The sequence below is a fragment of the Silene latifolia genome, chromosome 2, assembly GCF_048544455.1.
Source record: "Silene latifolia isolate original U9 population chromosome 2, ASM4854445v1, whole genome shotgun sequence".
Classification (NCBI taxonomy): Eukaryota; Viridiplantae; Streptophyta; class Magnoliopsida; order Caryophyllales; family Caryophyllaceae; genus Silene; species Silene latifolia.
Genome location: NC_133527.1, coordinates 116,283,394 through 116,295,635, shown reverse-complemented (window position 1 = coordinate 116,295,635; position 12,242 = coordinate 116,283,394). Strand labels below are relative to the sequence as shown.

General features: G+C 39.2%; 1 non-coding gene across 1 annotated transcript; it reads left to right on the top strand.

The window, feature by feature from the left end:
- Window positions 1–8,431: 8,431 nt before the first annotated feature.
- Window positions 8,432–8,538, top strand: LOC141644665 (small nucleolar RNA R71). Its single transcript, XR_012544277.1, has one exon. It is a non-coding gene; the product is annotated as a small nucleolar RNA R71 (small nucleolar RNA).
- The last annotated feature ends 3,704 nt before the right edge of the window (window positions 8,539–12,242 follow it).

Sequence of the window (12,242 nt, the reverse complement as noted above, 5' to 3'; positions counted from 1 at the left end):
TATGAAATGGTAAGGGTACCATGTTTGTAAGTTTTCACAAGAAACAAATGCTCAATTTTTCCTCTTAAAAAATCACGAGTATGACGGGTTTGCGGCTCGTGAAGCTGTCTTCTAAAATACAAGTTTATTTTTAGAAGACAGAGTGGGAGAAATTATTCAAGAGCCACAAAGAATGCCACAGAGAATGTTATGTCGCAAGAAACTGGTCTTCCTTGGCTACATGAGACGTTTTGTGTAAGACATTGTTTCTTCAAAACCTAGGAGGTTAAATTCGTCACTTGTTAAAAATGATGAATTCATGCTACTTTTAAGAAAGTAAAGAGCTTATAACTTACAAAAGAAATTGTTTGATTCAAGTTGATTACTTCTAGAAAGTAATGAACAAATGACTTACATAAGAGTGTTTAAGTCACAACTCAATACAAGGCTTAGAGCCATGAAAATCCGAAGTAAAAAGGCTTGATTAGTTGCAAAGGGTTTTGCACTAATAAAGAGAGATTTCAAGGTTTGATTGGTTGCAAAGGGTTTTACACCAATTGAAATACTTAAGCCTATTTGGATATTCTTAGGGATTGTGTTTCATTATTATGAAATACATAGCGAGTGAATCTAAAACCCACTTCTTCAATTAGAAGGAATGTATTCAATACATATCTTGAGTTTTGAAGATTCTTGCAATCCTAAGATAATGTGAAACTTAAGAGAGGGTCTTAAGTAGGACATCAATGAGTTAGAATCAACATTTTGATCATGTGATAAAACATTTCTCGATAAGTCAAGAAGTTGTGTTTATACATGGAGTTTAGTGGGAGTTACGGAAATTTTAATTAGTCCGATATGTGGATGACATATTGATCATTGCGAATGATTTAAGACTTTTGGAGTATTATAATACATCTTGAATATCCGGATTTATGAAGATGAGTCCACATGATATTAGCGTCAGTAAGAAGTCTTATGTTGATAAGATTCATGACTAGTTCAATTAAATTGAACATATTTGATTGATTCCATTTGCTTCCATTTGTCGGATCAATTAAATAGGTAATGATGTATAACACTTCATATACTTCGAGTATGATGAATTGTTTTCAAAATCGAATTTAAGTAATCTTTACCTAGTATATAAAGATTACCCTTAAGTGCATGCAGAAGCATTAAGGAAGTAAAGCAAAGTGTTTATGATGCAATTTTGTGTAAGGGTGTTGCACAAGTGACAATTGACAATTGAGGTTGCGCATGGTTTCCGACAAAACCATAATCAAAACACATTAGGATGGTTAAGATACCATTGTGGCTATGATAATTAAGAAGTAGATTTTCTAGAATCGTTCTAGGCAATAAAGAACAATGAGAGATATTTATAACGGAAATTGAGTACACTTGCAATCATGAGATGTGCAAGAGGATGAGTCCCGCACATTTGTGAAAACAAGTGGGAGCTATTCTTAGGCTAAGAGGGCCTATGTCTTGATTGGATCTCGACACGTACTCAGAAAGTTTTGTGATGCAAATGTATACATTACAGAGGAAAACGAGTATGTAGTAAGGTTGAATAAGGTACAAGAAATTGATAAAACTTACTAACCAAAGCCTTCTCAAAGGCTAAACATGATGAGTCATGTCATTTCAATTGAATTGAAATGAACAACTACGTACAAGATCAAATTAGATTATAGAATATGAAATAGTAATCAGGCATTGACTATTCATATGTGATAATCACATTTGTCGTTCGAGTTTTTCTTTAAAAACTCCTTTTATACTTTGTTACATCCAAACGGGTTGTAGTGACAATTGAACCCCGTTAAAGTGAACACGGATTAGCATTGTATTCGCCCATAGTCACTTATATGAGGTGACGTCTCGAAGTGACTAGAGTGTGATGCGATTGATGGCAAGTTCAAGTGCCATACAGTCATGTGAGATGACTAGTCGATCACATAGGCAGACTGTTAGGAACATTTTGTCGGGCCTAATGACCGCTTATAGAGTTCTGGCAAATTTATATAGCCTGGTCGTGGCGAGAGCTACTATAGTATTCTAATGAGTCGATTCTTTTGACTAAAGACTATTCACCTAAGATGGCTCAGTTTCAGATTAACTTTGATTTGTGTTACTACGACCTTCGTAAATGGGGTCAAATGGGCATATTTTGGGTTATGATGGCTGTGGCTAGTCGAAGGGAATGAGTGCGATAGGAATTGTCCATCCCCTTGTCAGGGTTAAAACAATATCTCAGGGCCACTCGAGGAGTAATGAACTGGAAATGCGTGGCCACGCTCGGAAGGTATCCAGAGTGGATAAATCCGGTCAATCAGTTATTCTCCAGATCGAGGAAACCACTCTCGATATGATCACTTGCAAGTACGACCGAAAGACACCTTGCATTGAGTGGGAGATAGTAATAGGACAAGAGAATTGGTAACGCACACTTGTCGAGGACAAGTGGGAGATTGTTGGGAAATGTGTCCTCAACAATAGTGCGATTACATGATTTAAATATCATTATTAAATCTCATTTTAAAGAATACAATTGGGAAGTAATATTGTTCTTGTCAATCGGTCAACATATATCGGTAATGATTGGTCGACTAGAGTTTGACATTCGTCGTGTGTGACGGTGGTGATCAGTTGACCCCCTAGGTCATACCTATAGGGCAATACTCTTAATTGATCATTTAATTAATCGTATAATGTTACGAGTTGATTAAATTACTTGAAAATTGACGGACGATTTTGGAAGTAAAATTTACGTATCAAATTGAAATGTGATTAAATGAGATACGGTCTGAGTAATTGAATTGTATCATTACTCGGATGAAATTATTGTTTACAGAAACAATTAAATTTGAATGAATGATTATAAATACGATTTATAAAATTGGTAAAATATTTTGGCACAAGTAATTATGAAATTACCAAGTCGATTTTTGTATGTGACGTATTTTTATTAATACGTTGATTTTTAACATGTTAAAAATTACATAACAAATTTATGTCACATATGACATGTGACATATTGACATTTGACAAAAATAATATGGATCCATATTATCCTTTGTGCCGAAAATTGGAGGAATATTAGACAAATATTAAGTTGTTCTTATTAGTGGTAAACAACATAATTACCTACTAAACTAGCCTTGCATGCCTATGGTTCATTGTGAAGAACAACTAGGGCATGCATTGGCTCTTTTATTTCCTCCACTCCCACCGGTTTTGGGAAGAAAAATGTTGGAGATTTTTCTTATCATTTTGCCTAATATTCACTAAGAAGTTAGTAGTGTTTATTCATTCACTTGCTCATCCAAAAAATAAGATTTCTAGAGAGAACAAAAACCCCTCTTCTTCTCTCATCAAACCGAAAAATATTCAAGTGTTAGAAAATTTTTTTGGTTCAATTTTCTACAAGATTAATATTATACTAGATCCTATAATATTAATTAGATTAAGAGAAAGCCTTGGGTATAAAGCTTGGGGAGAGATCTTATTCTTAGATCTTGTTCATCCATTGGAATAGCTCAAGAACAAGAAGAGAAAGGTGATCTCTCTTGTGCCCAATATAGCCGAAATATTGAATGTAAGGACATTATTTCTCTTCTTTTATATTATTGCTTGCATGCATAAGATCACTAATTAATTTTATGACAAATTAAATTGACATATAAGAGTATGTTAGTATGTATATAGATCTACATTTCCTTCACTATCATCATCTTCCTCACTAGAAGTGGACTTATCACCACTTCCCTCTTCACTTTGTTGTTCACCTTGCTCATCATCCTCTTCTCCTTCTTCACTAGCTTCTTCATCAATGTTATCATCAACCTCTTCATCACCGACAACCTCATTATCACTCGGAAACTCACCCCTAGATGCACTCGGAAAGAAGACTTCCCTATCCGCCCAACTAGGCAAAGGACATGAAGGGTCAATTAGTCCTTGCCTAGCTAAGTGAAGGAGGGGTGGATATTGGGCTAAGTAAGCATCTTCCCGGTCCTTGAAGGCTTGCTTGTGCATCTCTTGCATAAGAAGAGTCATATAATCTTTGCTTGCTTCAACACCTTCGGGCTTGAACTCTTGGTACTTGAAAGGATAGGGTGGTGTGACAATGGAAGAGGAGGGCATTTCAATTTCACCCTTTTGTTGTCGGATAATGTATTCAGCCTCTTTTGAAAGGGGAAGGAGATAGTTGGTCCGGTGGACACTTAAACGACAAATCTTCGAAGGCAAAGTAAAAGATCTAGCCTCACTAGTGAGCCACCCATACTTGGTGTCAAGAGGGTTATGAGAGACCCACTTGTACTTGTTTATCATAGTATCAATATCAATGAGATGACCACCCTTCTTTGCCTCATACTTGCTATCCTTGTTGAAGTTAGGATCAAAGTATTTAGCCAAAAGAGTGACTAGACCTCCATTCACAATAACGGTAGTGCCTTGCTTCCCACAATCAACGTTTAGCCATCTATCCACCAAAAGTCTTAGAGAGTTGAAAGGCTTGGTGAATTCCCTTCCAATGTTCAAGGCCGACTCAAGAAGAACAAAATCGAGTTTGGTGAAATGGTTGGTGTCTTTTCTTGCAATGATGGTGTTCCCAACAACCTTGTGCCACACTCTAATGCCCGGATGGTGGACTAATAGAGCGCGACTAGCATGAAAGCTCTCAAATTTTCTTCCGGAAATCGCCTCCCAAAGGGGGTCGGGGTCATATTTGCCAACATTCTTGAAATAACTCGGTGAATCACTAAGACCCAAAGCTTTATCCATTTCTTCAAAGGAGATGCGCCTACTAACATTAGCTAGGCGAAACTCGATGGTTTCCATAGTCTCAATCTTGTTAACTTTCAAAGAACTCAAAAATTCTAAGGTAAGGGAGGGGTATGTCAATTCTTTTGTTGTAAACAATTTCTCCAACCCCATGGCTTTAAAGAAGGCTCTAGTTTGCTCAAGGACACCCAACTTATCTAAGGCATCTTCACAAATAAACTTGGTGGATAGAAATGATTTACTAGCAAACTTGGCAAAAGTGTCCCTATGGGATTTAGAAATGAAAATTACCTCCGGCTAATTCGAAAGTTGAGCAATTTCCGGAGTAGTAGATGTTGTTGCTTCCATGGGAGGTTGTTGTTGTTGCACCTCCAAGTTTGGGCTAGCTACCACCATAGCCAATGCTTTCTTTGCTTGAAGACTCTTTTGTCTTGGTGAGAGTGCCTTTGCCTTTGGTGCCTTTGTTGCATTTGTTGCTCCCTTTGTCTTTGCCATTGATGAATAAACCAAAAAAAGAGCAAAAATCTTTAATTTCTAGTGTACCCAAATCGATTTAAAGATGAAAGGTTTTGCCTTTATGAATTCAAAAATCGACTCAAAGGTTGAAGATTTTGTGCTTGGTTTTGATTTTTGTTGAAAGAGGAGTGATTAATTTTTTGTTAAAAGGATGTTTTGATTTGATTTTGGTGAATGTTGTTGAGGAATCTTGTTTTTGTAATGGAGAGGATGAGGGTTTTGGAGTTATGGGGTTTATGGGTAGTGTTTTGAATGAAGGACTGAGGAAATGAATGTGGGATGGGGTTTATAATAAACCCGAAAAATTTAAAATGCAGGGGGAAGACGGGCGGCTTTCCTTCGGGACGCCCGGATTCTGCCTGTTCTGGGTTGGGAAATTCTCGCCTAAAGATGGGCGGATTGCAGCAAAGACGTGCGGATTTGAAAACACGGGACGGGCGTCTTTCAGAGAAGACGGGCGGATTACTTTCCAGGGATTTTTCTCGTTTTTTCTCAGCCAAAAGACGGGCGTCTTTCAGTGAAGACGGGCGGCTTTATGAAGACGGGCGGATTCTACTGCAGGACGCCCGGATTCGTTAACAGTCACAAAATTTCAGAAATTCAGCTCAGAAGGACGGGCGTCTTCTGCCCAATATGCCCGGATTGTCTGAAGACGGACGGATTCTCTTGAAACCGCTCGGATTCTACCCCTTTTACCCGGATTCAGTTCCATCCGTGTACCTTACATATCCCTTGTCATTTTTCATTCTTCAAAATCTCGTGTTCTTCATTGTGGGGGCACTACTAAGGCATGAATAGCCTAGGCAATTGCTATCCCCACACTAAGCTAAAGCACTACACATCAATTGAAATCATTATTCCCTCCCTCACTTCTCTCAAACATGATAATCATCTTGATTAAGGCAATAAAAATCCAAAAATGACAAAAATGCAAATTAAGAATTAAAATACTAGTTAGGGAGTTAGAAATATTTACAAATGGTGGTTTAGGGAGGACTCCACCAAACTCTCATTCTTGATGAAATGTCAAGGGGGCATGTCCAAGGTGTTGTTGATGTTGCTCAACACCTTGAAAAAGTAATCAAAAGCTTGTTCATTGTCGTGATAAAGTTCTTCAATAAATCTTTGCCCTTGTTGTCGGTCTTGATCGATAGCATTACCAATGTAGGGATTGAAAATCCCTTCAAACTCATCGTCCCAAAGACCACAAACTTCATCTACTTGATCACTAAAGATCTCTTGAGTTGATAGAGACAACTCTCCCATTATCTTGTTTTGGCCAATGAGGCCATCTTCTTCATTGCTTGACTTTGGTGAGCTTGGCAAGCACTCTTTGTTAAAATTCACTTGCTCTTTGAATGGAGCATCTTCAATTTTCTTTTTCCATTGGAGTTCCGACTTCTTCCTATCATCCTTCCGGCTATAATGATCGATCATAAAACATGGTTCATGTAAACGGGGAGCTCTCATAGTTTTGTCAAGATTGAAAGTTATACACTCATCTCCCACTTCTAGAGTGAGCTCTCCATGTTTCACATCAATCACCGCACCCGCGGTGTGTAAGAAAGGTCTTCCTAGAATGATTGGAATGTTGGAATCTTCTTCCATATCAACAATGACAAAGTCCACCGGGATGAAAAATTTCCCAATTCGTACGGGAACATCTTCCCATATCCCTAATGGTGTCTTCGTCGATCTATCGGCCATTTGGAGTGTGATATTGGTGCATTTAAGCTCTCCCATCCCCAACCTTTTACTCACCGAGTACGGCATAACACTCACACTAGCCCCTAGATCACATAAGGCTTTGTTGATCGTGGTGTCGCCAATGGTACACGGTATTGAGAAGCTTCCCGGATCCTTGAGTTTTGGAGGTGAACTCCCTTGAAGTATTGCACTACTCACCTTAGTGAAGGCGATAGTCTCAAGCTTCTTGATCGACTTCTTCTTTGTGAGGATGTCTTTCATGTATTTCGCATAGGCCGGCACGTGATTGATTAATTCCGTGAAAGGAATTGACACTTCTAAATTCTTCACAATTTCCATAAACTTTCCAAGTTGGTCATCAAATTTGGGCTTGGCTTGACGACTTGGAAAAGGAAGTCTAATCACAATAGGCTCCTTCTCCTTGACCTTGTCTTCATTTTTCTTTGAAATTTCTTCTTTTGATGATTCGCCATCTTTGGAGTTTTGCACAATTTCTTCCTTATCACTAGCTTCCACAACTTCATCCTCAACTTGCTTCTTCGGTGCTTCATACCTTGTACCACTTCTCAAGTGAATAACACTAACCGTTTCATGTCTTGGGGGATTACTTTGAGGTGGTAATTGCCCCTTTTGTCTTTGTGAGCTTGAAGATGCTAGTTGAGTCAATTGGGTTTCCAACATATTGGTGTGAGCTAGGATGTTGTTGATGGTGGTTTCCTTTGCTTGACTATCTTTTTGCATTTGAGTGAAAAATTCTTGTTGATTCTTTTGCATTTGAAGGACCGCTTTTTGAACATCAAAACCTTGGTCATTTTGTTAATTGTATGGATTTTGATTTTGGTAACCTTGGTTTTGGTTGTAAAAGGGTCTTTGATTTTGGTTTCTCATGGGAGGTGGGGTGTATGTTGTTTGAGGGTTTTGAATATTTTGGCTTTTGTATGAGAGATTTGGATGGAATTTGGTGTTTTCATTGTAATAGTTAGAATAAGGGGTACCACTCTTGTATGCTTGGAAAGCATTCACTTGTTCATTTGTTCCCCTACATTCACTTGAGTCATGTCCCAAAGTTCCACAATTCTCACATATCCCACTTAGGATTGATGAGGATGCCGTCATGGCATTAACATGATGCTTTGGTGATTTCGAGGCTTCTTCAAGTCTAGCCATAGCTTTTTCAAACTTCAAATTGATTGTATCAATGTGAGCACTAAGTTGAGCACCCAATTGAGTAATGGAGTCCACTTCATGCTTTCCTCCTCTAGTAGCCTTGCGAGGTCTACTATATTGTGAGTTATGGACCGCCATTTCCTCAATTTTGTTCCAAGTTTGATTGTCATCAACTTCGGTGACCATTCCATTTGATCCCATGTTGAGAATGTTCCTTGAATCTTCATATAGACCGTTCCAAAATTGTTGTACCAAGAACCACTCGCTAAGTCCATGGTGAGGACATGAGCGACAAATTCCTTTGAACCGCTCCCAAGCTTCATACAAAGATTCTTCATCCCTTTCCGTAAAACCCGTAATTTGAGCTCTTAGCATGTTAGTCTTTTCCGGTGGGTAGAATATTTTGTAGAAAGCTAGAGCCAACTTTTTCCAAGAATCAATTCCGAGAGTGGCCTTATCAAGGCCCTTCAACCATTGTTTCGCGGTGCCAATTAGAGAAAAAGGAAATAAGACCCATCGAATTTGGTCTTGAGTTACACCGGTTTGAGAAATTGCATCACAATAGTCACAAAAGGTCTCCATATGAGAATGAGGGTCTTCACTAGGCATCCCCCCAAATTGGCTCCTTTCGACTAATTGGATAAATGCGGATTTAACAATGAAATTTCCGGTTAGATGTTGTGGTGTGGGAGTACCATTGGGTAGGTTCTCCTCGGTGGGTACGGAATGTGATGAAAACTTAGGCATTGTGGGTTGATTTTGTGTTGTATTTTGTGTTGGGTTCTCCTCACCTTCTCTTGCAAAAGGATTGATGAACTCAATAGTTGGTTGAATATCTACAACCTCACTAATACCTCTCAAATTTCTCCTAGCAAGCCTTCTATTGGTTGTCAAAGTTCTTTCAATTTCACGATCAAAAGGTAACAATTCACCTTGTGACCTTCTAGACATGCAAAATATCAAACAACTCGAAAACAATTAGAACAAACCTTGAGCAGTTTTACTTCCTCAAGGCAAAGAAAGACACAACTAATAACAATATAAGAAAATCTAAATCAAGATAACACCGTCCCCGGCAACGGCGCCATTTTTTGGTCGGACTCGGAGCTATATTCTATTTTTTGGAACAATTGTCGTTGGAAGCACCTAGAACAAAACACAATTTATAGCTTCACAAACAACTCTACAATTAGTAAAGAGGCAAGTAAAGGTCGGATCCCAAGGGACGGGAATTGAGATGAGATTTATATTGAAACTAGCGGTGTCTTAGGGGTGTCACAATTGGGGTTGATGTAGAAGGTCACTAAACTAAATAGCAATGAAAGTAAATAAGCAAGATGTATTGAAAGGGTTGTAAACAATTGATAATAAGCACTAGGGTGTCATGGGGTCATAGGGGATTCATGGGAATTGATCATACAAACATGTTCTCAAATTATAAGCAAGCAATTCTTGTTGTGATGGATTGAGTTGGGTTATATCTTACAATCCTAGGAAAGTTTGGGTCCCGGAGCCGAATCGATTAGATTGTACAACACCTACAAGTCTACTTAGTCTTCCCTACCCAACAACATGCATGGTCTAATGAGACTCGAGTTGGTTTATATCTTACAAGTCTCATTGAAAAGATAAGTGATGGTTGTAAATGTAAGGATTCATAAGCTTAGCATTTCATCAAACATAACATGTGCATGAGTTGAGATCAAAACATGCAAGCAAATAAACTATGAAAGCATATTAATTTAAGCATGAATTATTCCCCATGTTGGTTTCCCCTAATTACCCATTAACCCTAGATATGGAACTACTCACTCATTATCATGTTGAACATGCTAGCAAGGTTGTCAATCATACCAACAAAGTGAAACATGATGAACAAATGAAAGTAATTAGCAATAATTAAAAAGGGATTAAGAGGATTATACCTACTAATGATTCTAATAATAAAGCAAAGAATAATAGAAGTACTTGATGCTTGATTGAGAGGTTGTCAATCTCCCAATAATAACCCAAATAATCTTCAATTACCCAAAATAAAGGATGAACAAAAGAGAGATTAAGGAAATAAAACTTGTATTAAAACTTGATTAATTGTTGATTACAAAACTAAAGAGGGATTTGATTGATATTAACTACTTTAAGAATTGATAAGAAGAACATCCTCTTCTAATTAGACTAATGGGGTATTTATAGTGGAAATTAGGTGGATGCATTAGGGTTAACTAAGGGCTTAAATGACGATTAAGTCCCTACTTAGGGAAACGCCGGTATTTTTTGAACGAAGGGCATCTTTCTTGAAGCTTGAAGAAACGAATTTGCGCTGTCTTGGAATCCGTGCGTCTTAGGCACGGGACGGCCGGATTCCTGTGTCTCTGCCCGGGCGTCTTTGGGAGAAGACGGGCGTCTTCTGGGTGCTGCTGCCCGGGCGTCTTTGGTAGAAGACGCACGGATTGTGGTCCTGGGGACGGGCGTCTTCAGGTCAATCCGCACGGATTGCTGCTCAGCCTTTGTTTCTTCTTCTTTTTTTCCCTTTTCTTCATAAAATCCGTGCGGATTTCCTTGGGGACGCAAGGATCTTTCCTCATCATTTCCCAACTACTATAATATGTACAAAGTGTAATACTACAGATTTTTATAAGCTAAGTAATCGACCGAGTAGAGCCTACTCGGCCAAATTGTGTCAAGAGTGTAGTTTGTCTGGGTTCTGCCGAGGAATACTCGACCGAGTATAGTGAATACTCGACCGAGTAGAGGATACTCGACCGAGTATCCGGTCTGACGAGTAATATTTCAGCGGTTGATGCGGGAGTGTTTAGGGTTAATTAATATTGAAAGTTGGTTTCTAAACGTCATTTACAACCCTAAATGTTTTACGATTTCTCTGATCACTTCCTAATCCTCCACTGTGTGGGCAATCGTCGTAGTCCTTGCGTTCAATCTTTCATTCTTTCGCCGGTAAGTCTTTATCCCTATGTTGTTGATGATTAATTCTAGGGTTTGTCTTTATTCTTTGAATTGGGGGAAATGGGGTTTGCAGTTAGTGATTAGAACTATATGATTGTTGTTGTAGGTGACGATGTGGTAATTGTTATGCATTTGTATGGTTGATTGCAGCGTAAGCGGATTGCGAAAAAGGTAGGGTTTCCCTACTCAGTTTACTGTTAATTGATTTAAGATTGTGATTGTATTGTAATTGTTGTTATCTGCTGATCATCGGAGTATGGGTGTTGTGGTGACGGTGGTGATGTGGTTGTGTTGTGACGGTGGTGGTGTTGTGACAGCTGTGATGCTGTGGTACTGTGATGTGTGTGTTGTTTGTGGTGGAGTCACTTGCGGGAGTGGCTTCACACCCTAGTTCGCCCTCCGTGGAACCCGTCATGGGAGGGGATGTGCACATTAAGGGACAGGGATTGTTAGTCGCTCGTTGATGAGCTGGACTAGGTGGGGATGGGCTGCGGTCACCCACTGGCGGCGAGGATTACCTGTTGCGATGGGTAATCTGGCAGGGCTGCACACTTCGGTGTGTAGTCGGTTACTATTGAGGATGATCAGCCGGTTACATTGTTTGTTTGTCTTATATTGGCTGAATGGTACTGACCCCGTTGTTGTTGTTTTGTAAAACCTGCGGTGATCCATTCGGGGATGGTGAGCAGACTTGACAGGTATTGCATTTGGTGAGCTTGGGCGGTCATGGGGAAGTCGAGTTCTAGAAGTGATATTGCTGTGATTCTAAGTTTAGGTGATAACTTGTCCTCTTAGGATTCTAACGATAGGTCACACGCCCAAAATGACCAAGTAACAAGTGAGATATGACTGTTTTACGAAAATTGGACGGTGCTGAGAACTGCGCCGATACTCGACCGACTAGTCCCTACTCGGCCGAGTATCTTTTATACTCGACCGAGTATTCCATATTCGGCCGAGTAATCTCTCTATGATAATACTGTTTAGCATCTGGAGTCGTGAACTCGGCCAAGTAGTCTCATACTCGACCGAGTAAGGTCTACTCGGCCGAGTATTCCCAATACTCGACCGAGTAATCCTTCTGCGACAATTGATTTTGCTTCTGGAGTCGAAAA